At 45.6% G+C, this 27,013-nt stretch overlaps 1 non-coding gene across 1 annotated transcript; it reads left to right on the forward strand.

Moving 5' to 3' along the window:
• The first annotated feature begins 2,218 nt into the window (after window positions 1-2,218).
• Window positions 2,219-2,330, forward strand: LOC120944567. Its single transcript, XR_005750429.1, has one exon. It is a non-coding gene; the product is annotated as a U6 spliceosomal RNA (small nuclear RNA).
• The last annotated feature ends 24,683 nt before the right edge of the window (window positions 2,331-27,013 follow it).

Below are 27,013 nucleotides of genomic sequence, written 5' to 3' on the forward strand. Positions count from 1 at the left end.
CTTGGCTCGCTATCTGGCTCCCCTTTTGCTCTATCCCTCCTTCCATCCTTCCGTGCCTGACGGTGTCTTCTGGTACTCTCCTAGCGAGCATGTTGAACCTGGTGGTCATGACCTGGGGTGAGCAGGCAGCTACTGTAAGTCAAAACTCTTGTGAGGGGGTCCCTGACAGAAAACAGGCTGGCCCTTAGATTCCATGCCCTGGGGGATCCCATGTTACCTGCTTGCCTGTGGGCTCACACCAGTAGGACTGTGACAGTAGTACTTACATTTACAGTATTTTAAAACTTCGACCAGGCTATTTTGTTAGCAGAATCCACACTAGCCATTTCTGAGTTAAGAAATCTACTGAATGTATATATTTCACTGTATATTTCCTTTAATTGGAGTGAGTAAATGCATGATGATTAAAATCTTTGACTAGGCTACATCGTCAGCAGGCATGACATCATACAGCTTTAAAAAAAAAATACAATGTGGTTATTTCACTGAAAAGCCCCCGCAATATTCTATTGAGTCTGTGTACAGTCTTTAAACATTAACCCTACTCCCCCCTCTTTGCCTAACTGAAAGACAGATAATATGAAAATGTGAAATTAAAAAAAGCATCTCAAAACATAAAACAGGGGGGGGACAGCAGCCAAATAGCAAATAAAGTTTAGCTGACACACACTCAAAAGTATTTCTGCCTACAATGTAGTGCAGATAATAGCCACATATTGTATATAGTGTGATCAGATCTGCACATTGGGCTGACTATCTCAAATAGGCTTCTGTACAGACATTTACCAGAGAAAGACAGAGGCAGGAGAAGTTGTCTCTTCCCTCCCTCTGCTTAGCTGAACAGAGCGGAGGAAGCAGCCAGCAGGTTCCTTGTGATGGATGTGGGGAAGGGGCCCTTCTCAATACACTTTGGACAAGGTGCCTTGCAAGGGGGAACTTGTTGCCCCCTTGCAAGGTATCCCCCAACATTAAAAGGTATGTGGCCTGGTATGGGTAAGGAAGAGAGGTGGCTTACTCACTGCCCTCCTTCTCCTGGCCACCCAGGCTTCATGCCTGGATAAAGGTCTAGTTTGAATTTGAAGGGAAACTCCATGCTGGTTTTAATGTCACTTTCTTTAAAAATCTTTATTTTCACGTTTGCAAAGAAAGAAAATAATACAAAAATTCCCTATAGCAATTGTTAGGATGGCCTGCAAAGAGACATCATCGGGGGTTCTACAAACTAGATGGTAAAATTACACCATCAATAAAGTTGAAGAAAAATACAGAAAGCACATAATAAAATATGGAGGGTTCTAAGGGGAATGTGGAGGACAGGGGGGTGAGAAAAACAAGAAGGGGTACAAAGGAGGGCATATAACAAAGAACCAATGAAGGTATAACCAAAAAAGAGGTGAGACCAAGAAAAATGGAGAGGAAAAAAAATATATAATATGTCAACACAATCTACGGACACTAATAGCTAGATTCAGGTACAGCCGCCTATCTTTAGGTCGGCGTAGTGAGGCAAGTACTGTATTCACAAAGCACTTGCCTCCTAAGTTACGTCGGCGTAGTGCAAATGGCCTGGCGTAACCCCGCCTAATTCAAAATAGGCAGGTAGGGGGCGTGTTGTATGGTAATGAATTCACGATTCATTACCATACATGTAAATGAAGCGCCGATCGTACGGCGCATGCGCGCACATTCTCAGTATCACGTCGCAAATACTCCTTGCTTTCGACGTGAACGCAACCTATGCCCAGCCACATTCTGAATCGGCTTACGCAAACGACGTAAATGACGTGAAATTCGACGGCTGTCCGACGTCCATACTTAACATTGGCTGCGCCATCTTTTTTGTGGTTTATCTTTACGCCTGAAAACGCCTTACGTAAATGGCGTATCTTACATGCAATGGCCGTGTGTACGTTCATGAATAGGCGTATCTTGATCATTTGCATATTCTCGGCGTAAATCGATGTACACGCCCCTAGCGGCCAGCGTAAATATGCAGCTAAGATACAACGGCGTAGGAGACTTACGCCGGTCGTATCTTAGCAACAGATAAGCGTATCTCAGATTGAGAATACGCTTATAGATACGACGGCGCGGCATTCGGACTTACGACGGCGTATCTACTGATATGCCGTTGTAAGTCTATGTGAATCTAGCCCTATGTATTCATGTAATTTCCTGGTCTATAAGTCTGTGTATAAAGGATAAAAGCATAAAGGACGTGCTTGCTTCGGCAGCACATACAGTATACTAAGATTTGAATGATACCATGAAGATTAGCATGGCCCCTGCGCAAGGATGACACGCAAATTTGTGAAGTGTTCCATATTTTTCAAATGTTCTTACAAAGCTGTAGAGAAATAAAGAGTTTAAATTTGAAAAAAAAACAAAGGTTAAAACACATCAAGGCAAATCTCCACAATGACTGCGTATGTAAAATCTAGCTAGCAAGCGCATCCAATATTACCAGTCCTCAGACAGGTCTGCCAATCAAGTTTCCAGTCCAGCCTCCCCTGAAGTCTCTCCCCCAACCTGGCTATTTAGTCACGGTGTCACCAGGTACTCCTCAGTCAAACTCCCCTCAAGTTTCTCCCCACTGTCACATTTTTGGCTATTCTTATACTAGTTCCCTCCATTCACCTTTATTGAGCAATCTCTCATTGTCCAAATGGTATAAGTCAATCATATCATTCTCAAGAAAGTGCTTGGATGGAACTCAAGTCTACTTTTCTATGATTTTTATCCCATAATAATTAAAATCTCTGGTGACCAAATGTCTACAGCATGTATACATTCATTAAGTCTGCCATCCCCCTAGACTTAAAGGGGTTGTAAAGGTAAAAAATGTTTTCCCTAAATAGCTTCATTTACCTTAGTGCAGTCCTCCTTCACTTACTTTTCGATTTTTCTTTTAAATGTCCTTATTTCTTCTGATAAATCCTCACTTCCTGTTCTTCTGTCTGTAACTACACACAGTAATGCGAGGCGTTCTCCCTGGTGTGGAAAAAAACTCTTGAGGGGGGAGGGGCGAGAAGCAGTGTCAGGACACCCAATACCACACAGCTCCTTTCTCTATCTGCAAAGTAGAGAGTGTCCTGACTTGCTTGCTCGCCCCCTCCCCCCTTAAGAGGCTTTTTTCACACCAGGGAGAAAGCCATGCATTACTGTGTGTAGTTACAGACAGAAGAACAGGAAGTGAGGCTTTTTCAGAATAAATAAGGACATTTAAAAGCAAAATGGAAGGATGAGGTAAGTGAAGGAGGACTGCACTAATGTAAAGGAAGCTATTTAGGGGGAAAAAATTACCTTTACAACCCCTTTAATAAACAGTCCCCAAATAAGTATGCTAAAGCCTTATAACCAAATGGAGACACAGTGGGCCTGATTTACTAAGCTATGTGCGCTGCGCTGGTTCATGCATTAATTAGTACTCCGGGTGGAGGCTTAATCAGGCGCATGAACCAGCGTAGCAGCCGGCGCATTGAAACTAATATGTAAAGCCGCGCCGAACTCCCTATAGAAGTCTATGGGAGAAATCAAAAGTGTTCATTTTAAAGGCTAATCTGCAAGTTTTGTCCTAAAAAGTGTTTGGGGACCTCAGTCCTGCCCCAGGGAACATGTATCAATGCTTTTTTTATTTTTTAAAACGGCCGTTTTTTCGGGAGCAGTGAAATTAATAATTCTTAAAGTGAAACAATAAAAGTGAAATATTCCTTTAAATTTCGTACCTAGGGGGGGTGTAATGTCAGCATGTGAAATAGCGCATTTTTCCCGCACTTAGAACTCCCCCTGCACAAAGTGACATTCTGAAGGAAAAAAGTCATTTAAAAATTCACACGCGGCTATAATGAATTGTCGGCTCTGACAATTCTAAAGGGATTCATTCATAAAACAAACAAAAAAATGTGTAGGGGTTCCCCCAAATTAAATTACCAGGCCCTTCAGGTCTGGAATGGATATTAAGGGGAACCCCGCCGTAAAAACCAAAAAAAAAAAAGACGTGCGGTTCCCGGCAAATATCCATTCCAGACCCTTCAGGTCTGGTGTGGATTTTAAGGGGAACTCCACCCCAAATTGAAAAAAAAAATGGCGTGGAGTCCCCCTAAAAATCCACACCAGACCCTTATCCGAGCACGTTGACCTGGCCGGCCGCAGAAAAGAGGGGGGGACAGAGTGCGGCCCCCCCCCTCTCCTGAACCGCACCAGGCCACATGCCCTCAACATGGGGAGGATGTCCCCATGTTGATGGGGACAAGGGTCTCATCCCCACAACCCTTGCCCGGTGGTTGTGGGGGTATGCGGGCGGGAGGTTTATCAGAATCTGGAAGACCCCTTTAACAAAGGGGACCCCCAGATCCTGACCCCCCCCCTGTGTGAAATGGTAATGGGGTACATTGTACCTCTACCATTTCACCCCAAAAAAAATGTCAAAGTGATAAAAATGACAGTAGCCGGTTTTTGACAAATCTTTTAATAAAGTCTTCTTTTCTTCTTTCCTTCGGGGTTCTTCCGCTGCTTCTTCTCGTCCACATCTTGCCCGACGTCTTCTTCTATCTTCTCAGTCCGTCCTTCCGCCTTCTGGTCCCGCATCTTGCCCGTTGTCTTCTCCGTCCGCCTCCTCGTCCGCATCTTGGGTCTTCTGCGGTCTTCTTCTCGGTCCGCCGCCTTCTCATCCCCTGCGTTTGAATTGTAATTGGCCGCCGTTTTCCCGCTCCTGGGACCCGCCCCCCTCTGACGCCACAAGTAAACTCCTTAGAAGGTCATGTGCGTCAGAGGGGGGCGGGGTCACATGAGTGTGACACGGCGGGAACTTCTTCTCCGGGCGGCGCGATTGAAATTGAATTCCCCCGCTGTGTGACGCTCTGCGACCCCGCCCCCCTCTGACGCACATGACCTTCTAAGGAGTTTACTTGTGGCGTCAGAGGGGGGCGGGTCCCAGGAGCGGGAAAACGGCGGCCAATTACAATTCAAACGCAGGGGACGAGAAGGCGGCGGACCGAGAAGAAGACCGCAGAAGACCCAAGATGCGGACGAGGAGGCGGACGGAGAAGACAACGGGCAAGATGCGGGACCAGAAGGCGGAAGGACGGACTGAGAAGATAGAAGAAGACGTCGGGCAAGATGTGGACGAGAAGAAGCAGCGGAAGAACCCCGAAGGAAAGAAGAAAAGAAGACTTTATTAAAAGATTTGTCAAAAACCGGCTACTGTCATTTTTATCACTTTGACATTTTTTTTGGGGTGAAATGGTAGAGGTACAATGTACCCCATTACCATTTCACACAGGGGGGGGGGTCAGGATCTGGGGGTCCCCTTTGTTAAAGGGGTCTTCCAGATTCTGATAAACCTCCCGCCCGCATACCCCCACAACCACCGGGCAAGGGTTGTGGGGATGAGACCCTTGTCCCCATCAACATGGGGACATCCTCCCCATGTTGAGGGCATGTGGCCTGGTGCGGTTCAGGAGAGGGGGGGGGCCGCACTCTGTCCCCCCCTCTTTTCTGCGGCCGGCCAGGTCAACGTGCTCGGATAAGGGTCTGGTGTGGATTTTTAGGGGGACTCCACGCCATTTTTTTTTTCAATTTGGGGTGGAGTTCCCCTTAAAATCCACACCAGACCTGAAGGGTCTGGAATGGATATTTGCCGGGAACCGCACGTCTTTTTTTTTGGGGGGTTTTACGGCGGGGTTCCCCTTAATATCCATTCCAGACCTGAAGGGCCTGGTAATTTAATTTGGAGGGACCCCCTTTTTTTTTTTTTTTTTAATGAGCAATGACTCTATTCTTTATAGCCATGAGTACTTTAACCACTTGCCCACCGGGTTAATTCTGGCACTTCTCTCCTTCATGTGAAAATCACAATTTTTTGTCTAGAAAATTAATCAGAACCCCCAAACATTATATATTTTTTTTTAGCAGACATCCTAGGGAATAAAATGGCAGTCATTGCAATACTTTTTGTCACACCGTATTTGCGCAGCGGTCTTACAAGCGCACTTTTTTTGGATAAAAATCACTTTTTTGAATTAAAAAATAAGACAACAATACATTTTGCCCAATTTTTTTCTATATTGTGAAAGATAATGTTACGCCGAGTAAAATGATACCCAACATGTCACGCTTAAAAATTGCGCCCGCTCGTGGCATGGCGTCAAACTTTTACCCTTTAAAAAACTCGATAGGCGACGTTTAAAAAATTCTACAGGTTGCATTTTTTGAGTTGCAGAGTAGGTCTAGGGCTAGAATTAGTGCTCTCACTCTAACGATCGCGGCGATACCTCACTTGTGTGGTTTGAATACTGTTTTCATATGCGGGCGCTACTCGCGTATGCGTTTGCTTCTGTGCGCGAGCTCGTCGCGACGGGGCGCTTTAAAATTTTTTTTTGGGGTTTTCTTATTTATTTTTATTTAGTTTTATAATGTTTTACACTGAAATAAAAAAATAAAAAAAAAATGATCAGTTTTCTTCCTATTACAAGGAATGTAAACATCCCTTGTAATAGGACTAGTGTGTGACAGGTCCTCTTTATGGAGAGAGGCGGGGTCAATAAGGCTGGAAAGCATGGTATTGAAAAAAAAAAAAATAGATCTCATGCTTTCAGCTGCAATCATGTTCGTTCACCACAGTGGTGTAGTGTATAGCACTTTGACCTAGCAGCAAAAGAGTCGTTGGTTCGAATCCCGCCCGTGACAGCATCTGCATGGAGTTTGCATGTTCTCCCTGTGCCTGCGTGGGTTTCCTCCCACAATATAAAAACACGCTGTAAATCGGTTCCGGTCTAAATAAGCCCTAATATGCAGTAGTATATTAAGGTTTGGTTCTGCCCTAGGCCTGACTACATATCTGCACCTCCTAATAGAAAAATGACCCACCCCTTCCTGTCAAGGTCACACCCTGTTTTTGTATAACCCCGCCCAGTAATTTTCAGGGGACCCACACACTAGTTCTGGGGGGGCACTGGATTCCCTTAACCACTTCCATACCAGGCACTTACGCACCTTCCCGCCCAAGCCAATTTTCAGCTTTCAACACTGTCGCACTTTGAATGGCAATTGCGCGGTCATACAACACTGTACCCAAACAAAATTGGCGTCCTTTTTTCCCCACAAATAGAGCTTTCTTTTGTTGTTATTTGATCACCTCTGCGTTTTTTTTTTGCGCAACAACTAAAAAAAGACTGCAAATTTTGAAACAAAAAAACCTTTTTCTTTTTTTAGGTTAATTTTTTTGTAAATAAGTTTTTCTCTTTCAATTACGGGCACTGATATGGCGGCACTGATGGGCCCCGATGAGATGGCACTGATGGACATCGATGAGGTAGTACTGACGGCACAGATGAGGTGGCATTGATTGGCGGCGCTGCTATGCGGCACTGATGGGCACTCATAGGCGGCACTGATGGGCGGCACAGATGGGCGGCACTTATGGGTGGCACTGATGGATACTTATGGGCGGCACTTATGGGTGGCACTGATGGATACTTATGGGTGGCACAGGTGGGCACTGATAGGTGGGCACTGTGCATGGATGGGCACTGTGGGGTGGCACTGATTTTCCCAGTCAGTGCCCATTTGTGGGCACTGATTGGCATCTTTTTTCTTATTTTTTAATGCTTTTTGTTTTTTTGTTCTATAATTTTTTTTTTTTTGCACACCCTGGTGGTCCAGGGTGGGCATCCCTGGTGGTCCAGTGTGGTGATCCGAGGGGGGGCTGCGCTGATAAACAATCAGCGCGAACGCCCCCTGTCAGGAGAGCCGCCGATCGGCTCTCCTATACTCGCGTCTGTAAGACGCGAGTGAGGAAGAGCCATCGATGGCTCTTCCTGTTTACATCGTGATCAGCCGTGATTGGACACGGCTGATCACGTGGTAAAGAGTCTCCGTCTCCGTGAGAGACTCTTTACCGAGATCGGAGATGCAGGGTGTCAGACTGACACCCCGCATCACCGATCGCCGCGCTGCGTGCCCCCACAGGCGCGTGCGGCATGAAATCCTGCAGGACGTCCTGTCAGGATTGTGTAACCACTTCCCGGACGTAAATCGGCCATAGGCTGGGCGGGAAGTGGTTAATTTGCATAGTTTTTCTCTCACTTCCTGTTTGGCTATGGGGCAGGAAGTGAAGGCAAATCTCCCCAATTGGACACAGATAATCCAAAATAAACTGACAGGGCCTATAACCCTCCCTCACTCTATCCAAAATGAAAGAAAATAAAACTTGTTGATTATAGTTCTTGTCAGGGGCGGACTGACCATTGAGTCACTCGGGCACTGCCCGAGGGCCCCATGCCACTAGGGGGCCCCATCCGGGTTGCCAGGCTCAGTAAAACCAGGGACAGTATGTAAAAATCTGTGTTTTTTTTAGATCTGTCCCTGATATGTCCGAAAATGACATGCTTTTAATGTGAATATCCCAAGATTTTAGCTGCCCGCCTCTGCACTACCTCCTGGCGTGGTGGTCATCTGTAAGCCAGAGGGGCCCCATAATCTTCTATTGCCCGGGGGCCCCATGAGTTGTCAGTCCGCCCCTGGTTCTAGTTTAAGCACAAATTTCATAGAGTTTTATTGAGAGCCCTAAGAAAATATAACCATGCCAATAGGCCAGGATAGAGCGTTGCTAATATGTAGGAATGTGTGTTAGAGCACCCCACCCAATGTTAACTAAAAAATTATTAATTTGCAAATAAGTATTATCTGCTCATTTTTTTGGGGATGTCTGCACCCCTGATAGTGACAACATTTGTGAGGTGTCTTCACCCTTTCTAATTCATTCACTTCCTGTCACATAGCCAAACAGGAAGTGAGGGTAAAACCTTACTAATATCTTTTCTTGTGGACACAGATCAATCTAAATAGTTTCCCATTATGTAAATTGCACTCTAGCATTTTGCTGTGTACACCCCAAATTATTAGGGATCTTGGACTTTGGGGTCCATTTACTAAAGGCAAATCCACTCCTACAAGTGCAAAGCAAGGAAGAAAACAAAACAACTTTGCTTCTACAGGATTGGATGTTAAAACCATCAGTGCTTCCTCTCAGATTTTCAGCAACTATGCTTGTACTGCAGAGTGGCTTTGCCTTTACTAAACCCCAAACTAAATAATCATTTGGGGCAGGGATCCTCAAACTACGGCCCTCCAGCTGTTGTAGAACTACACATCCCATGAGGCCTTGTAATGCACTGACATTCACAGACATGACTAGGCATGATGGGAATTGTAGTTCCTGAACAACTGGAGGGCCGTAGTTTGAAGACCCATGATTTGGGGTGTACACAGCAGTGCTGGAGTGCAATTTGCTTAATGGGGACACTAGTTAGATTGACCGGTGTCCCCAAGAAATGACACTGGTAGGGTTTTAACCTCACTTCCTGTTCAGCTGTGTGACAGGAAGTGAAGCCAATTTTAAGAAAAGGGACACAAAGCTCAACACAAAAATAAAAAAACACAAAGCAGGGGTTCTAACACTCACTTGGCTTCCCTCAAACACCCACAATTTGAATAGGATTGCCTTGCGCTAGATTTAAGCACAGTGCTGTAAATCAGCACGTCAAGCCTGTCCACCAATAGCAAACCCCCCCCCCCACAGGCCATGTTTGCAGGTTTTCCTTCATCTTGCACATGTGCTTTAAAATAGTCTGGACAGCAATTCTTGATAAGAGAAATCCCCAAAACATGTCCTGTCGGGGGTACTTGAGGGCTGAGGACCACTGCAGAATAAATAAAATACTTACCAGTTTTTGTCTTTAAAGTCAGGGAGAATAAACATGGCAAACATTTCATGATTACACACCAGGAAAGAAGCTTAGACAAAAATCACACATAATTTGTTAGGCCCAAACCTAGTTCAGCTGCAGCTGTCAACATATGTAGCATGAAAAAGTAACAAAAGACAAACTTAACAATTTTAAAGTAATTTTTATTGGTCAACAAAACAAGGAAAGCAAAAAAAGACAAACAAACAAAAATACATTTCAAAATTCTAATTAACCATAGCTTTACACATTTTTCATAAAATAAGGCCACATAGACAAATACATCAAAGTGAACATTATTTAAAAATAAACCAAAACCATTGGCAAAATAAAACAAAACCCATGCAACAAACCACATTTGTGTTTAGCAACAGCATTTCTGCCAGCCTGCCCCTTCTGAGGGCAGCTGAGGAATGATCGATCCAAGCTTTTTATAACAGTGCTAGTAATGAAGCAATTGAAATCACATGACCAAATTGCAGTCTCTAGTTTGGGTGAGCTTGTAATTGGGCACACCTGCAATTAATCCAAACCACGCTCTATGAGCATCCAATGAGTGTTTTTCACCTTTTAAAAAGAAAGGATATTTTTTTTCTAAGTGTTTGAGCATGCTCAGTTCATCACACATGTAGGAACCAAGCTGCAATGGAATGAGAGCTTTTTTTTTTTGTTTCCCCTGATCTGATGCTTTCCAGCCTGAAGGGGAGGTGTTAAAGACAGAAGTAAACACGCACATTTAATAATCTATTTGTGTGAAAAAAAAGGTTGCCAATTTAGTTTGGGAGCCACGTCGCACGACTGCGCAATTGTCAGTTAAAGCGACGCCGCGCCGAATCACAAAAACTTGCCCGGTCATTGACCAGAAATATGGTCCGGGCTCAAGTGGTTAAAAATTAACAAAACACAAAAGTGAGCCCAATTTTTGGGGATAATGTGAAAGATGATGTTACACTGAGTAAATAGATACCTTACATGTCACGCTTTACTATTGGAAACACTCCTGCAATGGGGCCAAAATGAATTCCGTGAATATCCCCATAGGCGACCTTTTATTTTTTTTTCCAGGTTACCAGTTTATAGTTACAAAGAAAGTCTAGTGGTAAAAGTATTGCTCTCGCTCTAACGCACGCGTCAATACCTCACATGTGTGGTTTGAACGATGTTTATATATGTGGGCGGGACTTGCGTAAGTCCCGCCCACATATGTAAAAATTCTTTTTACTTTTTGCTATAATAAATATCCCCAAAAATATATATTCAAAAAACTAAAAAACCCCTCGGTTTAGGCCGATACGTATTCTACATCTTTTTGGTTCCAAAAAATCGCAAATAGCGTTTAGTGTTTGTTTTTTGCAAAAGGTATAGCGTGTACAAATTTTTTTTTTTTGTTGTTTTAACTAGTTATTGGGGCGATCAGCGATTTTTATCGGTACTGCGACATTATGGCGGACACATCGAACACTTTTTTGGAACCATTGGCATTTTTCAGCGATCAGTGCTGTAAAAAATGCATTGCTTACTCAAAAAATGCCACTGGCAGGGAAGGGGTTAACACTAGGTGCGAGGGAGGGGTTAAATATGTTCCCTGGGTGTGTTCTAACTGTAGGGGGGGGGGATGGGACTGACATGTGTAAATGACAGATCGCTGTTCATGAAGGGGAACTCCAGACCCCCCCAAAAAAAATAAGGTGGGTTCCCTCCAGGTGCATACCAGGCTCTTAGGCTTGGTCTGGAACATAAGGGGTTAAACCGGGGCCCAAAAAAATAGCGTGCCCCCCCCCAAGATCCAAACCAAGCCCTTATCCCAGGCACGCAGTCTGGTCAGACAGGAATGGGGGTGGGGACGAGCGAGCGCCCCCCTCCCTCCTGAGCCATACCAGACCACATGCCCTCAACATGGGGGAGTGTGTGCTGTGGGGGAGGGGGGCACTGCCCCCCCACCCCAAAGCACTCTTGCCCCCATGTCGATAGGGACAAGAGCCTCTTCCCGACAACCCTGGCCGTTGGTTGTCGGGGTATGCGGGCGGAGAGCTTATCAGAATCTGAGAGACCCCTTTAATAAAGGGGTCCCCAGATTCCGGCCCCCCACCCTATGTGAATGAGTATGGGGTACATCGTACCTCTACCCATTCACATGGGGGAAATGTAAAGTAAAAAAAAAACACCACACAGAATAAAATATTTTATTAATCTGCTCCGGAGCCCCCCCTTTCTTCTTTAGCTCTCTTAGAAGGGGGGGTTTCTTCTCTCCCGATCTTCCGCCGGGACCCTGGGCTTCGGTGATTTCTGCCGGGGGAGGGCGCCATCCCTCGGTCCTCTCCGGAGCCTTCCGCCGGATGCCCCCACCCCATTTAAGCTCTTTTTCATTAGGGAGGGGCATCCGGACTTCGGGGTCTTCTGCCGGGGGATGGCGCCTATCCCCCGGTCTTTCCGGTGCCTTCCGCCAGGGTTCCGGTCTTCCTGGTCTTCTGCCGGGGGTGCGCCAACTCCCAGGTCTTTTCTCTGCTCCCTCTTCTGCCTGGCTCCCCCGCGGAGCCAGGGCTTTCTTCCGTCTTCTTTCTTCTCTCTTCCTTCTTCTGCCTGTCTCCTCCGGGAGCACAGGGCTTGTCTGCGCTGTCTTCTTCCTTCTCTTCCATTCGATGTTGACACGACGAGGTTCCGCGCTGACATGCCGTGTCAGCGGCGGGCATGGACTTATATAGGGTAATGCCACCATGTGACCTCAACCCATGTGACATCACATTCCCTGGGCATGATGGGAATGTGATGTCACATGGGTTGAGGTCACATGGTGGCATTGCCCTATATAAGTCCATGCCCACTGCTCAGACGGCATTCCAGCGCCGGACCTCGTCGTGTCAACATCCAATGGAAGAGAAGGGAGAAGACAGCGGAGACAAGCCCTGTGCTCCCGGAGGAGACAGGCAGAAGAAGGAAGAGAGAAGAAAGAAGACGGAAGAAAGCCCTGGCTCCGCGGGGGAGCCAGGCAGAAGAGGGAGCAGAGAAGACAGAAGAGAAAAGACCGGGGAGTTGGCGCACCCCCGGCAGAAGACCAGGAAGACCGGAACCCTGGCGGAAGGCACCGGAAAGACCGGGGGATAGGCGCCATCCCCCGGCAGAAGACCCCGAAGTCCGGATGCCCCTCCCTAATGAAAAAGAGCTTAAATGGGGTGGGGGCATCCGGCGGAAGGCTCCGGAGAGGACCGAGGGATGGCGCCCTCCCCCGGCAGAAATCACCGAAGCCCAGGGTCCCGGCGGAAGATCGGGAGAGAAGAAACCCCCCCTTCTAAGAGAGCTAAAGAAGAAAGGGGGGGCTCCGGAGCAGATTAATAAAATATTTTATTCTGTGTGGTGTTTTTTTTTTACTTTACATTTCCCCCATGTGAATGGGTAGAGGTACGATGTACCCCATACTCATTCACATAGGGTGGGGGTCCGGCATCTGGGGGCCCCCTTATTAAAGGGAGCTCGCAGATTCCGATTAGCCCCGCCCGCATACCCCGACAACCAACGGCAAGGGTTGTCGGGAAGAGGCTCTTGTCCCTATCGACATGGGGGCAAGAGTGCTTTGGGGTGGGGGGGCAGTGCCCCCCTCCCCCACAGCACACACTCCCCCATGTTGAGGGCATGCGGTCTGGTACGGCTCAGGAGGGGGGGGGGGCGCTCGCTCGTCCCCTCCCCCATTCCTGTCCGGGCCAGACTGCATGCTTGGGATGAGGGCTTGGTTTGGATCTGGGGGGGACCCCCGCGCCGAATCGGCGCGGGTTTAACCCCTCACGTTCCGGACCAAGCCTAAGAGCCTAATGTAGCCCTGAAGGGGGACCCGCGCCGATTTCAAGTTTGAAATTTGGCGCCGAGTTCCCCTTCAGGGCTGAAAACAGCTCGGAGATTCCCGTGCGCCGCGTCACGCAGCGCATTCACGGGTACGCCGCTTGGTATTTACCAAGATTTTCACGGCGTACTGACAGGGCGCACGGGAATCCCTGACTTTTCTCTCTGCGCATGCCCAGTATGCAAATGAACCTCCCGAGGTTCAGGCGCACTGTGCAAGCGTACGGGGATCTGTTTTCAAAAAACACTTTCCCTTTCAATTCGGCCCGCCAAACACTTCAAAACACATGTCACTTCACTTCCCCTGCATCCCCCCACCTCCCCCCTTAATAAACTCCCGCCCAAACCCCCGCAATTTATAGTTTAATGTGCCGTGCGCCAGGTCTGTACTGGTGCACAATGCACCCTCTCCTGGGCGCACGGAGCACATTAGTAACTAGGGAAATACACTGCACTAGCAGCGTATTTCTTTAGTAAATGGCCAAACGGCTGCTACTCCTGCTTTTACTCCATGAGTCATGGAGTAAAGGCTTGGTAAATCAGGCCCAGTGTATGGTCATCAGCCCTAAAGACAAAAGGGGCAATCTAACAATGTATTTACCGTGCCTTACATTTGGCTTTGACCAACTAATAAAGACAGGGAAGACTAGTTATTTTGAGAAACAGTATGCAATCTTGTCCTGTATGGTTTACAATCATACATACTTTAGATCAGCTATGTTCATAGCCATCTCACTATGTATTCCCGCATATCATATTAATCCCATAAAAATATTTTACGTACATAATGTCTCTATAAATATATATTTTACTGGGCATGTTAATTTCTTACATTTCCCATTTGAGGACAAATACAATCATAAATTAGAGAACCCTCATACTGATTTCCTTAAAGGCACAGTGATAAAAAAAGTTTCACCCAAGATATATGGAACAACTGGAAATCATTAAAATATGTTTTGGAAGCACAATAGAATCCATGCTTCCCATATGTAATCTTTGGTCTTCCTGGAGTTTTGCTTTCAATTTTAGGAGTCCTTATGAACATTTTTGCACACCTAGAGATATGTTGTGATGTTGTGGTTTTTGCTAAGACAGAAGTGCCTTTTCATAAATAATTTATCTATACTATTCTATCCCCATTATCTAAACCATTCAGCCACTGAATGAAACCCTTGTCACTCTTGATCTTCTCGTCCCAGGAAGTGCGTTTGTAGGAGACATCACATGTCTTCCGATAGTAGGGATTTCTCACAGTCCTTGTTTACTTGTTTTTGTAAAGCATAGTATTTTAATGTCTATGCACGCACTGCTTTTTTTTTGGGGGGGGGGGGGTAAGACAAAGCCCCACAGACTGAACTTAGATCCAGACTCTTACTCTCCGCAAGGTACTCATTGTATGGAAAGGGAACACCAGTCACTCATAATGTGTCAGTAGTTGATTGCCACTATAAGCACAGGAGGGCCATGGCAGTGTCCTGTTCTTACACTGGATTGTGGTTGTAGTCTCGAGAAGAGGTGGGTCTTAAATTTTTTCCTGAAGGCCCGTTGGTTTTCTTCCATGCGCATGTTCATTGGTAGAGCGTTCCATAGCCATGGTCCTTGGACTGCGAATCTTCGTTCTCCTTTAGATTTCTAGCAGGACTTGGGGATATGGAGGAGATTTAGTTGATCAGAGGGCCCGATTAGGGATGTAGTGTTTTTTTTTCCGCATAAATATAGACAATGGAGAGTCCTCAAGGCTGGGGTGATTGATTCCCATGGTTTTTTCCTGTTATCAGTCTTGATGCTGTGTTCTGGACGACTTGTAGACGAGAAATCTGGTATTTGGGTAGACCTAGGTAGAGGGAATTTGCGTAGTCGATTCAGGAATTGATAAGTGTTCCAACTACTGATGCTGCGTCCTCTTCCAGGATGAATGGGATGAGTCTGCGCAGCAAGCGTAGAAGATAGTGCGATCCGCTGACTACTGATTCTATTTGTGCGTCCATAGTCATGTCTGAGTCAAAGATGACTCTGAGACATTTGACCTTGGTGCTTGGGGTGATGGTTTGTCCAAGAATGGTGGGTGGTGTCAAAGTCATCCTAGAATTTGTCTTTCGGTTTTTGTGTAGAAAGAGAAGTTATTTTTGGATCTATTAAGTTTGAGGGAGCTCTCTGTCATCCAATTATCTATCAATGTGAGGCATTTTTCTAGTCCGTGATATTGGTCTTTTTTGTTAGTGATGCGAAAATAATATTTTTGAGCTAAAGTTGAGTGTCATCAGCGTAGGAGTGTTAGAACAGGTCCTGTTTGCTGATGATTTTAAGGAGTGGGCGGAGGTAGATGTTGAAGAGCATGGCGATAGGGGTGATCTTTGAGGGACTTTGCATGTGACGGTGCGCGCTTCAGACATGAAGGCTCCCAGTTTCACTGTCTGGGATTGATTCTCTAGGAAGTATGTGAACCAGGGTAGATTTGAGTCTGCGACTCCAGCTACTTCTGTGAGACGAGTGAGCAGAATTTTGTGGTTTACTGTGTCGAAAGCTGCACTGAGGTCCAGCAGCACCAGGAGACATGGTTCTCCATCATCTGCTGCTTCGAGGGCGTCATCCCATATTTTGAGAAGTGCCATTTCTGTCCCGTGGCCTGGGCGGAAACCCGATTGTAGTGGGTTCAGGAGTTTGTGGGTGTCCAAGTGGAGTTGTAGCTGTTGTACTACTGCTTTCTCAATGATCTTGGAGATGGTGCTGAGGCTTGTTACAGGTCTGCGGTAGTTTGGGTCTTTAGGGTTGAGGTTGGGTTTCTTTAGAATGGGTTTGATTATGCCTTGCTTGAGGGAAGTCAGAACAATACCTTCTCTGAACGATTGATTTATGAGATGTGTTATGGTCGGTGCCACGATTTTGGTACATTTTTTCAGGAGTTTTGTTGATAAAATGTCGTTTGGTAATGTACTGTCTCAGAGACTTCTGATGATGCTTTTGGTGGTGTCGATGGTGATTGGGACCAGAGTAAAATTTGTTGATTGTAGAGTGTTTATATTGACGTTTTCTTCTATTTTTGTCCGAGTGAGGTCAATAGTTTTTTTCTGCTGAATTATTTCACAAATGTTTTTAATTTTGTCAATAAAAAAATCAGATAGCACATTGCAGAATTCTTGTGTTTCATTTGCTAGAGGCTCTAGGCAGATGGGGTTCATAGTCTGAGTGACTAGTTTGAACAGTTCGCGGGGACGGTTTAGGGCTTTTGAGATGGTGTTGAAAAGGTGTTCTTTTTTTGCTTTGAAGATGCATGGCTTTCAAATCTGTTCAAACAAGCAAAATGAGGGGGCGTGACCGGATGTGCAAGGTGTGAGTGTGTGAGGAGTGAGATGTCCGTGTGAGCTCGAGCTGCCTCGCTCCAGCCCCCCCCCTCCCCCTTTGCATGGGAATCCTCCTTTCAATGCCCGAGCAGCATGCATCCTACACCACACAGGATAGCACAGTGGACGGCTAAAAATCTTACCTACTCCAATGCCTTCCTACAGCAGCAGCTGTTGACATCGTGGAGCCGAGGAGCCGTGGAGCCGTCAGAACCCAGCTGAGGGGAATCCTGTCTGTATCCTCTGCACTCTGCATTATCAGCTGGGAGATCAGGTGACTCTAGCAGCTCCGTACTAGTCTCCCCCCCCTCTGCACAGAGACTCTTTCATCTCACTAACAATAGCAGAGATCCTACACTGCACAGCACAGCATAGCTTATCTGGACGGAGGAGTGAGTGTACAGCCAGGGAGTAGCTGTGCATGTCCCCTCTTCTCACAGTATTTTGTTGAACCAGCTGAGCGCTGATAGTGTGCTTTGTGCTCTGAGTGGAGGAAGAAAAAAAAAAAAAAGACACAGCTGTTGAAATATTTGCCTGATCTTTCTTATTTTTGCCTTCAGTTTATAAAAGTACTTTTTATTGAAAGCACAAAGGTATTGAAATCCAGATTTCTCCCCCGCTCTGCTCTGTCCCTATGAGATTCAATATAAATACTCCAGGACACCGGGACTTTTTCTCCTCGGACAGGTCACGTGAGTAACGGATTGTAAAATAAATGCTATTGGAACTGAAATGTCGATGGAATGCTAGCGCTATTGCTGAGCTGATACTTATGCCTCTCTCGTTTTTTTTTTCCCTCTCCTGTTGATGGCTCTCAAAAAAGCTACATGAAGTAGCAGGCAACAGTGCACAGGACTGGAGGGAACTTGTGTAAGCACAGTAGCAGTAGTAGAAACAGCCTAAAATAAGAGCCACTAAAGTATTTTGTTTGAGGGTACACTGAGCATGGACTGGTGACCGTTGGTGATTATTTTTGAGTGGATTGGTATACCAGGAACACTATTAAAAAAAGAGGGGGAAGGAAAAACGTTCTTTTCCTTTTTTTTTTGACCCTATCTCTCTGAAGAATGGCAGCAACCACAAAAAAGGGACAGTCTAACCAGGAGAGTGGATGCCCTCAAATTACACGTGCGGCTAAGGATAAGGAGAAAGCAGCGCAGGTGGCTGCAGCGGTGGCGGCAGCTAAATTGGAACAGTCTTCACATACTTTGGTAAAGTCACCTGGAAAAGCGGCTCAGCACCCACAAACACAGGTTAAAAATCAAATAGGGACAGCAACAGATAGGAAAAGTGGTGGGCAAGGCTCATCAGTTCCCAAAATAAAAAAAAACCTGGTGGTGGAGCCCCAAGGGGGGGGTGCAATGGCATCAGCAAAAACTTTTGTAGAAGTCTCCTCAGCAAATACAGTAGATGACCCCAGGCGGGAGGAAGAGCCAACATTGAAGGAGATATTAAGCGCCATAAACGCATGTAGGGGGTCACTGAATAACTTGACCGATCAGATAAAAGAAATAAAGGGAGAATTAGTGATAATAGGCCAGGAACTGCAAAAGACTGTACAAAGGGTAACATCAGTGGAAGAGAGAGTGAGCCAAGTAGAGGATGAGGTGCATACATTAAAACAACAGATGCAAGAATTAAAGGAACAAAATGGATGGCAGGCATTTAAACTTGATGAAATCGAAAACAGGTTACGTAGAAACAATATTCGGGTGGTGGGCCTCCCGGGACACAGTGAGGGTACTGACCCCATAGGGTTCTTTGAGAAATGGTTTGGAGAAACTTTTGGGGAAGATGCCTTTTCACCACTTTTTGCAATAGAAAGGGCCCATAGAGTCCCGTTCAGAGCACACCTCAGGGATGGACATCCTCGGCCCCTACTCTTGAAGTTTCTTAATTTTACTGATAAAACAGCAGCATTGCAAAAAGCAAGAGAAAAAGGAGACATATTCTACAATGGTTCAAGGATCTCATTATTCCCAGATTTTTCACCAGAACTTAGTAAACGTAGGGCGGAGTTTACGCCTATTAAACGTAACCTGTTAAAGAACAAAATCAAATATGCGCTATTGTATCCAGCACGTCTAAGAATAATGACTGTAGAAGGCCCCCAATTTTTCGATACACCAGGAAAAGCAGCACAGTGGCTGGAACAGAATAAAGCACAGGAAACTATGAGCTGATTGACTGGATATCATGGAGTAGACTGAATAAGGGTTATAAATTGGGAATGTAATGAGGGGGAGGGGGGGGGGTTCAGGGGTTTTTTTTTTTTTTTTTCTTTAAAGAGGTAGGGTGGTGGGATATTTGGAGGGTGAAATATCCAGATATGCGGCAGTACTCCTACTTTTCAAGTACATATTCTACATTATCAAGAATAGACATGGCCCTGGGAAATTGTGCAAGTCTACAGGCAGTTAGTAAGATATCCTACTACCCAAGAGGGGTTTCTGATCACTCTCCTCTGGTGCTGTCACTGAGTACAGGGAAAAAACGTCCTCCAAGTAATTGGAAAATAAGTCCCTTCTGGCTAGAAGTGATAGGGAAATCAGAAGAAATTAGTATCAAATTAAGGGAATTCCTGGATTTCAACACAGGGACAGCACCAGAGGGAGTGGTGTGGGATGCCCTAAAGGCGTTCCTTAGGGGTATATTGATCCAGCAGGTAACTAAGATTAAGAGGAACTCTAGGGAATGGGAGGAGAAAATCAGGGGAGAGGTTCTAGAGGCAGAAAAGCAATATGTGGAAAATCCAACATTGACTAAACAACGGTTATGGTTGGAGAAGCAACAGGAATATAAGCTGGTGATCAACAAGAAAGTTGAAAATAAGCGCCTATTCCAGGAGCAGAGCGCTTTCTCTGAAGGGGAAAGTGTGGGCCATACTCTGGCCCTCCTAGCGAAAACTAATACGGCGCCCTCTAACATTCCCGCAGTTAGGACGGTAGGAGGTGGGATATCATCTGAAACATCGGTAATAGTGGACACGTTTGCAGTATATTATAAAGAGCTATATAGATCAAAAAAGGGGGAAGCTAAAGTGCAAATGGAAGAATTCTTTAGAGAAATAGGAACCCCAGTTCTATCAGAGGAGGATAGAAATGCTATGGAATCCCCAATTACATTACTGGAATTACAACAGGCAGTTAAAGGACTGTCTAATCAAAAGTCCCCAGGGCCGGATGGCCTACCAGCAGAGATTTATAAGCAATATGGTGAGGTGCTGCTCCCGGAATTGCTAAAAACGCTGAATTGGGCGATAGAAGGAGGAAGGCTACCCACTTCAATGCTAGAAGCAATTATTATAGTGCTCCAGAAGGAAGGAAAGGACCAACTAGATACATCATCTTATAGACCGATATCTTTGCTCTGCTCAGATGTAAAAATCTTGGCTAAGGTACTGGCAACGAGAATAAACAAATTTATTCAGAAATTAATACACCCAGACCAGTCTGGATTTATTCCAAACCGGTCCACAAGTATAAACATAAGAAGGCTGTACCTAAACCTACAGACCCCGACGGAGAATGCGGGAGATAGATCTATCCTATCATTAGATGCCACCAAGGCCTTTGATAGTCTGGAGTGGGACTATCTCTGGTACACTCTGGAGAGGTTTGGGTTTGGTCCATCCTTTATTAAATGGATAAAGCTACTGTATAATTCCCCAAAGGCTAAAATAAAAATAAATAATGAAGTTTCACAGTCGTTTGAATTGGAGAGGGGAACGAGACAGGGATGTCCATTGTCCCCTCTCCTTTTCGCCTTGGCAATTGAGCCCTTGGCAACTGCTATTAGAGCTAGACAGGAAATACAGGGGTTCCAGAGAGGAGCAGAGGAGGAAAAAGTCGCGCTATATGCGGACGATATCCTCCTTTTCTTGGGCAACTCTACAACCTCCCTTAAAACTGCAGTTCAAACAGTAGAAGCCTTTGGACGATTCTCGGGCCTAGTGATAAACTGGGAAAAATCAACACTCTTACCAGTGGATCCGGTAAGCAATATGGATGGGATAGGAATCCCGCAATTAAAAATTGGGGAGAAGATGGAGTATTTGGGCATCGTGGTAACACGTAACCCAGAACAATTTATAAATAATAATTTAGTGCCACTTTTGGGCAAACTTAAACGCAAAGCGGATGTATGGGGACACTTGCCACTGTCGGTGGCCGGACGTAGCAACCTTATTAAAATGATCTGGATGCCACAATTGCTGTATATACTTCACAACTCCCCAGTGTGGATTGATAACCGATGGTTTAAAAAGATAGAGACCCTCTTTAGGACCCTAATCTGGAAAAAGGGAAAGGCAAGGATCAGTCTCCGAACACTGCAGCTGCCGACAGACAGAGGAGGGCTATCGGTCCCGCATCCGTATAGCTATTTTTTGGCGGCGCAGCTGCAGCATTTGGGGGGGTGTAGCATAGAGGGGGGAGGTAATGCAAGTGGGAAAATGATACTAAGAGGGTCTCCTCATAGATCGGTAATAGAGACCTTAGAGGCCAACTCTTTCTCGGTAAAAAGTCCAACAGTAAAGATGATGGTAAGAATATGGCAAGTGGGAAAACTTGCCTTGGGCTATAAAGGATTAACAGAATACTCCCCATTATGGGAAAATAATAACTTAAAAGAAATTTTGGCCATGGGAAAATTAAAAGAATGGGATAAACGTGGGATAACCAGAGTGGCACAACTCTATACAGACTGCACATTAAAACCCTTCTCAGAGTTAAGTCGGGAATATGGCATCCCAAATTCTATGTTTTTTGCCTATTTGCAGGTTAGACACGCATTACAAGCCCAATTTAAATTACAGCCGGTAAGATGGCAAAAGCTCACGCATTTCCAAAGACTAATCAAGACGGGGGTCTTGAAAGGTCTTATATCAGAATTGTACGAACGGATCAGCGATCAGTTAATAGGAAAAGAGAAGCTGAGCAAGAAGAAACAGAGGTGGGAGGAGGATATTGGACTCATAACAAATGACCAATGGGACAGGATACTGGAACTAGGGACAGTGGTTTCATTAGCCCCCTCACAACGGGTTTCTCATTTGTTTCTCCTCCACAGGGTCTACTATACCCCCAAGAAATTATATGGATTTGGATGGAAGTCAGATGACAAATGTCTTAGATGTCAAAATACAGGGGATCTCATCCACATGATGTGGAAATGCCCAAAACTGCATAGATATTGGGCTAAGATTCTGGACATTATAAATGCAACCTTTGGAACTACTCTGGAACTTGAAGCCAGGGTTTGTCTATTAGGATGCATTGAAGAGAGAATGGGGCAGAGGGATATATTAGTAGCAGTTATAAGATGCCTGTTTCAGGCGAGGAAATTGATCGCACTAAAATGGCAAGCACAAAATCCACCCACAGTAGAGGAATGGTTTAACGTAATGAACAGCACAATTGGGAAGGAAAGGGGAACATGGATTAGAAGGGGTAACCTCAAAAAATTTAATGCAATATGGGAGCACTGGTTATGTAAAATAGGCCGCTCACTTTAATCAGGGAAAGTTAGGTAAAGAATAATCTAAGGAAAGAAACAGAACCAAAAAACGTGTATGCACTTTAAAAGTAAGATATGAGGGAGGGAGGGAGGGAGGGGTGGGAATGGGATTGAAGGAAATGTTTAACCTATGCAATTAATTTTTTGTATGCACATATAATGCACTGAATATAGAATATGGATTTGTATTTTTTCTTTCTCTGCTATATATGTATGGAAACAATAAAAAAAAAGTATTGAATTTAAAAAAAACAAGCAAAATGAACATTAATACATAACTAAAAATAAAACATTAATACATAAAACCACCAAGGAAAAAGGAAATCTTTAAAACTTCAACTGGATTATTCAAGGCAAAGACCCATTTAAAATTGCTCAGTACTTACCAAAAAAAGGAACAAAACAGAATGCTGCTTTCACTCTTATACATCTTTCTTCTACCTTGATCAGGAAAAGCAAGGAGCATGGAGTCTGTTAAACCAATTAAAATATGCTGCCACTTTGACATAATAATTAAAAACATACAAAAATTGCAACCCCAAACATTGTATGAACTGGGTTTTTCCTTTTCTTTTCTTTACACCTGTGAAAGGGGCTGCTAGCAATCCCCCTCCCTTGACATTATCATGTCAATGGCACCTCTAAGTAAAAACTAAAAACTTATGCAGTTGCTAGTTTAGGCTTTACCAAGCAACTCTCTTTCAGGTGGGATAAAACAATACACAATACAAAAAGAATTTGGAATTTATTTTCCACCTGACTTGAAAAAAATATGCCAAATCATAAAGGTTATATTTTCGAAAATACCAAAATACATCAAAGTCCTCCATAATGTCCCATATACTGAGGCCACATCTCTAAGTAAAGTACAGTGGGTGACTGCGATATTGTGTTTTAGCACGACAGCATCGCGCTGATTCTCAGCGACAGGGTGCCGACATCTCGCACTCGCTGGAATAGACAAAGCACATTCCAGCAAGCGCATCATAGAAGCGACGGGAGATCCGACTTGGATTCCCGCCAATTCTAGCGTCGGCATTTTGTATGCATTCCTGAGAGGGAGAACTCTACGTCAATTTTTTAATAAAAAAACTGCATGGGTCCCCCCCCAGGAGCATACCAGGACCTTAGGTCTGGTATGGGTTGTAGGGAGACCCCCCCTACGCCGAAAAACCGACATAGGGGGTCCCCCTACAATCCATACCAGACCCGTATCCAAAGCACACTACCCGGCCGGCCAGGAAGGGAGTGGGGACGAGCGAGCGCCCCCCCCCTCCTGAGCCGTACCAGGCTGCATGCCCTCAACATGGGGGGGTCGGGTGCTCTGGGGCAGGGGGGCGCACTGCGGGCCCCCCCACCCCAGAGCACCCTGTCCCCATGTTGATAAGGACAGGGCCTCTTCCCGACAACCCTGGCCGTTGGTTGTCGGGGTCTGCGGGCGGGAGGCTTATCGGAATCTGGGAGCCCCCTCAAATAAGGGGGCCCCCAGATACCGGCCCCCCACCCTAAGTGAATGAGTATGGGGTACATTGTACCCCTACCCATTCACCTGCAAGAAAAGTGTTAACACAAATAAACAACACAGGGTATTAAAATATTTTATTAGTCTGCTCCGGAGGCCCCCCCTGTCTTCTTTAGCTCTTTCAGCAGGGGGGGGCTTCTTCTTCACCGCCGTCTGGTTCTCTTCCGCTCTCCGGGGGGGCTTTTTCTTCTTCCGCTGTCCGGGGGTCTCCTCCGCTCTCCTTCTGCTCTCCGGGGGTCTTCTCCGCTCTCCAGGAGTCTTCTTCTATTTTCGCCGCTCTCCGCTGTTGACTCGGCGCACCCCGGTTCTTCCTCCCGCTGTCCGGTGCCTTCTCCTTCAGGGCTGGCCGCCGCTATACTAGCGGCAGCCAGTGCGCTCTTCTGTGACGTCATCTTCTTCACTTCTCTTCTTCAGCCTTCTCCCGATGTTGACCCACCAGCTCTTCTCGCTGCAATTACGGGTGCGCGGCTTGCATCCGACTTATATAGGCCTCACAGTCCCATCATGCTCCGGTACCTACCCACGTGGTACCTACCCAGCTAAATCGTAATTCATGACAAAGAACATAAACCAGAAAAATCAAAACTTACTGTTATTAACAAAAGAGTGGTTCACTCTATTTTGGTATCTTTGCGTAAATGAACCACTTCCATTTTCAGCTCTTTCAGTTGCTCCATAAACTGATGGTTACTTTAGCTGACTATTCTGAGATTGTAACCTCAAGTTTTGGGGTTTTTAACCACTTCCATACAGGGCACTTATACACCTTCCCGCCCAGACCAATTTTTAGCTTTCAGTGCTGTTGCACTTTAAATTACAATTGCGCGGTCTAACTAAATTTTTATAATTTTGTACCCACAAATAGAGCTTTCTTATGGTGGTATTTGATCACCTCTGGGATTTTTATTTTCTGCACAAAAAATAAAAAAATGACCGAAAATTTAGAAAAAAAAATGTTTGTTTCCGTTATAAATCATTGTAAATAAGTATGTTTTCTCCTTCACTAATGGGCACTGATGGTACTGCACTGACTGGCACTGATAAGGTGGCACTGATGGGCACCAATGAGGTGGCACTGATGTGGTGGCATTGATGATGGGCACCAATATGCGGCACTGATGGGCGGCGCAGATAGGTGGCACAGATGGGCACAGATAGGCGGCACGGATGGGCAGGGATAGGCGGCACGGATGGGCAGGGATAGGCGGCACGGATGGGCAGGGATAGGTGGCCTGGATGGGCAGGGATAGGCGGCACGGATGGGTAGGGATAGGCGACACATATGGGCACTGATAGGTGGCATGGATGGGCACTGATAGGCGGCATGGATGGGCACTGATAGGCGGCATGGATGGGCATAGATGGGCACTAACTAATGTGTTGTACTAATGGATGCCAATCAGTGCCAAACAATGCCTGCCAATCAGTGATGCCCATTGTGGGCACTGATTGGCATCCATTGTGGCACTGATTGGCATCAATTATGTGTCATCCCTGGTGGTCTATGGTGGCATCCCTGGTGGTCCAGTGGGCATCCTCGGGGGGATGTGCTGATAATCGATCAGCACAAACCCCCCTGTCAGAGGAGCAGCCGATCGGCTCTCCTCTACTCGCGTCTGACAGACGCGAGTGAGGAAAAGCCGATTACCGGCTTTTGCTGTTTACATCATGATCAGCTGTGATTGGACACGGCTGATCACGTGGTAAAGTGTCTCCGTGAGAGACACTTTACCTACATCGGTGTTGCGGGGTGTCAGACTGACACCCTGCAACAACGATCGCCGTGATACGCGCCCCCGGGGGCGCGCAGCGGCTCAGAATCCTGAGGACGTCACATGACGTCCAGTCAGGATTCTGCAACCACTTTGCCGCCGTCAATCTGTCATTGGCGGGCGGCAAGTGGTTAAAAGAGAATTAACTTTAGCCTAAATGTCTCAGAGAATTTCACCATCTCGCAGAGTAAACTTCTTTGCGTCTCGGTGCAGTTTTGGGGTAGCGAGGGTTCCTTTGCTTACTACCATTACCCACAAAACAATATTGTGCAATGTGCCCCAGCCTTTTACAGGCAAAACATCTCAGAGCTGGCTTCGCTGCATAAGCCCTTCTCTGAGCACATGAAGACTGAGATACAATATAATGGACAGAATATCGAAACCTTACACTCTCTTCCGAGGAACATTTGCCACCAACAAACTCATCAAAGGTGTCCACTGCCACAGCTTCACCATTTTCCACTAAGCAATCACATGTGCAGAATGGATTTTTTTTGTTTTGGATATATTCGTCATGTTACTAATTTCATTTAGTTTTGGACTTTGTTCAGTGATGTTTCGAAATTTATTTATTTTTGTTTAATTTTCATTTCATTTTGTTTTGTTTTTACTTTCCCACTGACAGCTGAATAAAAAAAAACAATATAAAATTCCCCCCCAAAAAAACAGTGTGGGGTCCCCCCCACTCAAAACCAGGCCCTTCGGGTCTAGTATACAGTCTAAGGGGAACCCCATGCCAAAAAAGAAAAAAAAAGTCAGAAGGAGGAGCAGGCAGTCCATTGGGAGCGTTTGACGAGGTCGGAGGTTTTCTTTTTTTTTCTTTTTTGGGGTGCGGCAGGCAGCGTGAAATGGATCTACATTGGGGGACATTGATTTCTTTTAATTTTGTTTTTTAATAAAGGACTTTTAAAAAAAAAACACTTTTTGGTGAATGAGTAAGGGTTCACAACCACCGCTCAGGGTTGTTGGGAAGAGGCCATTGTTCCCATCAGCCCACCCCCCATGTTGTGGGCATTAAGGGTATGGTTCAGGGGGGCTTGCTCATCTGCGTATGCCAGGCTGCGTGCTCGGATAAGGGTCTGGTATGGATTTTGGGGGGCCCCACGACATTTTTTTCTTTATTTTCTTTTTAATAGCCAGGTTTCCAGCTATTGCAACCTCAGGTCAATTTAAATGTGATTTGACTCTTTTTTTTCTTTAGAAATGTAATTTTTACTGCAGCATGTTCTATACATGCTTCAGATGCACCACTTTACAGGCAGAAAAAAGGGGATCTCCCAG

Source organism: Rana temporaria, chromosome 6 (genome assembly GCF_905171775.1).
Source record: "Rana temporaria chromosome 6, aRanTem1.1, whole genome shotgun sequence".
Classification (NCBI taxonomy): domain Eukaryota; kingdom Metazoa; phylum Chordata; class Amphibia; order Anura; family Ranidae; genus Rana; species Rana temporaria.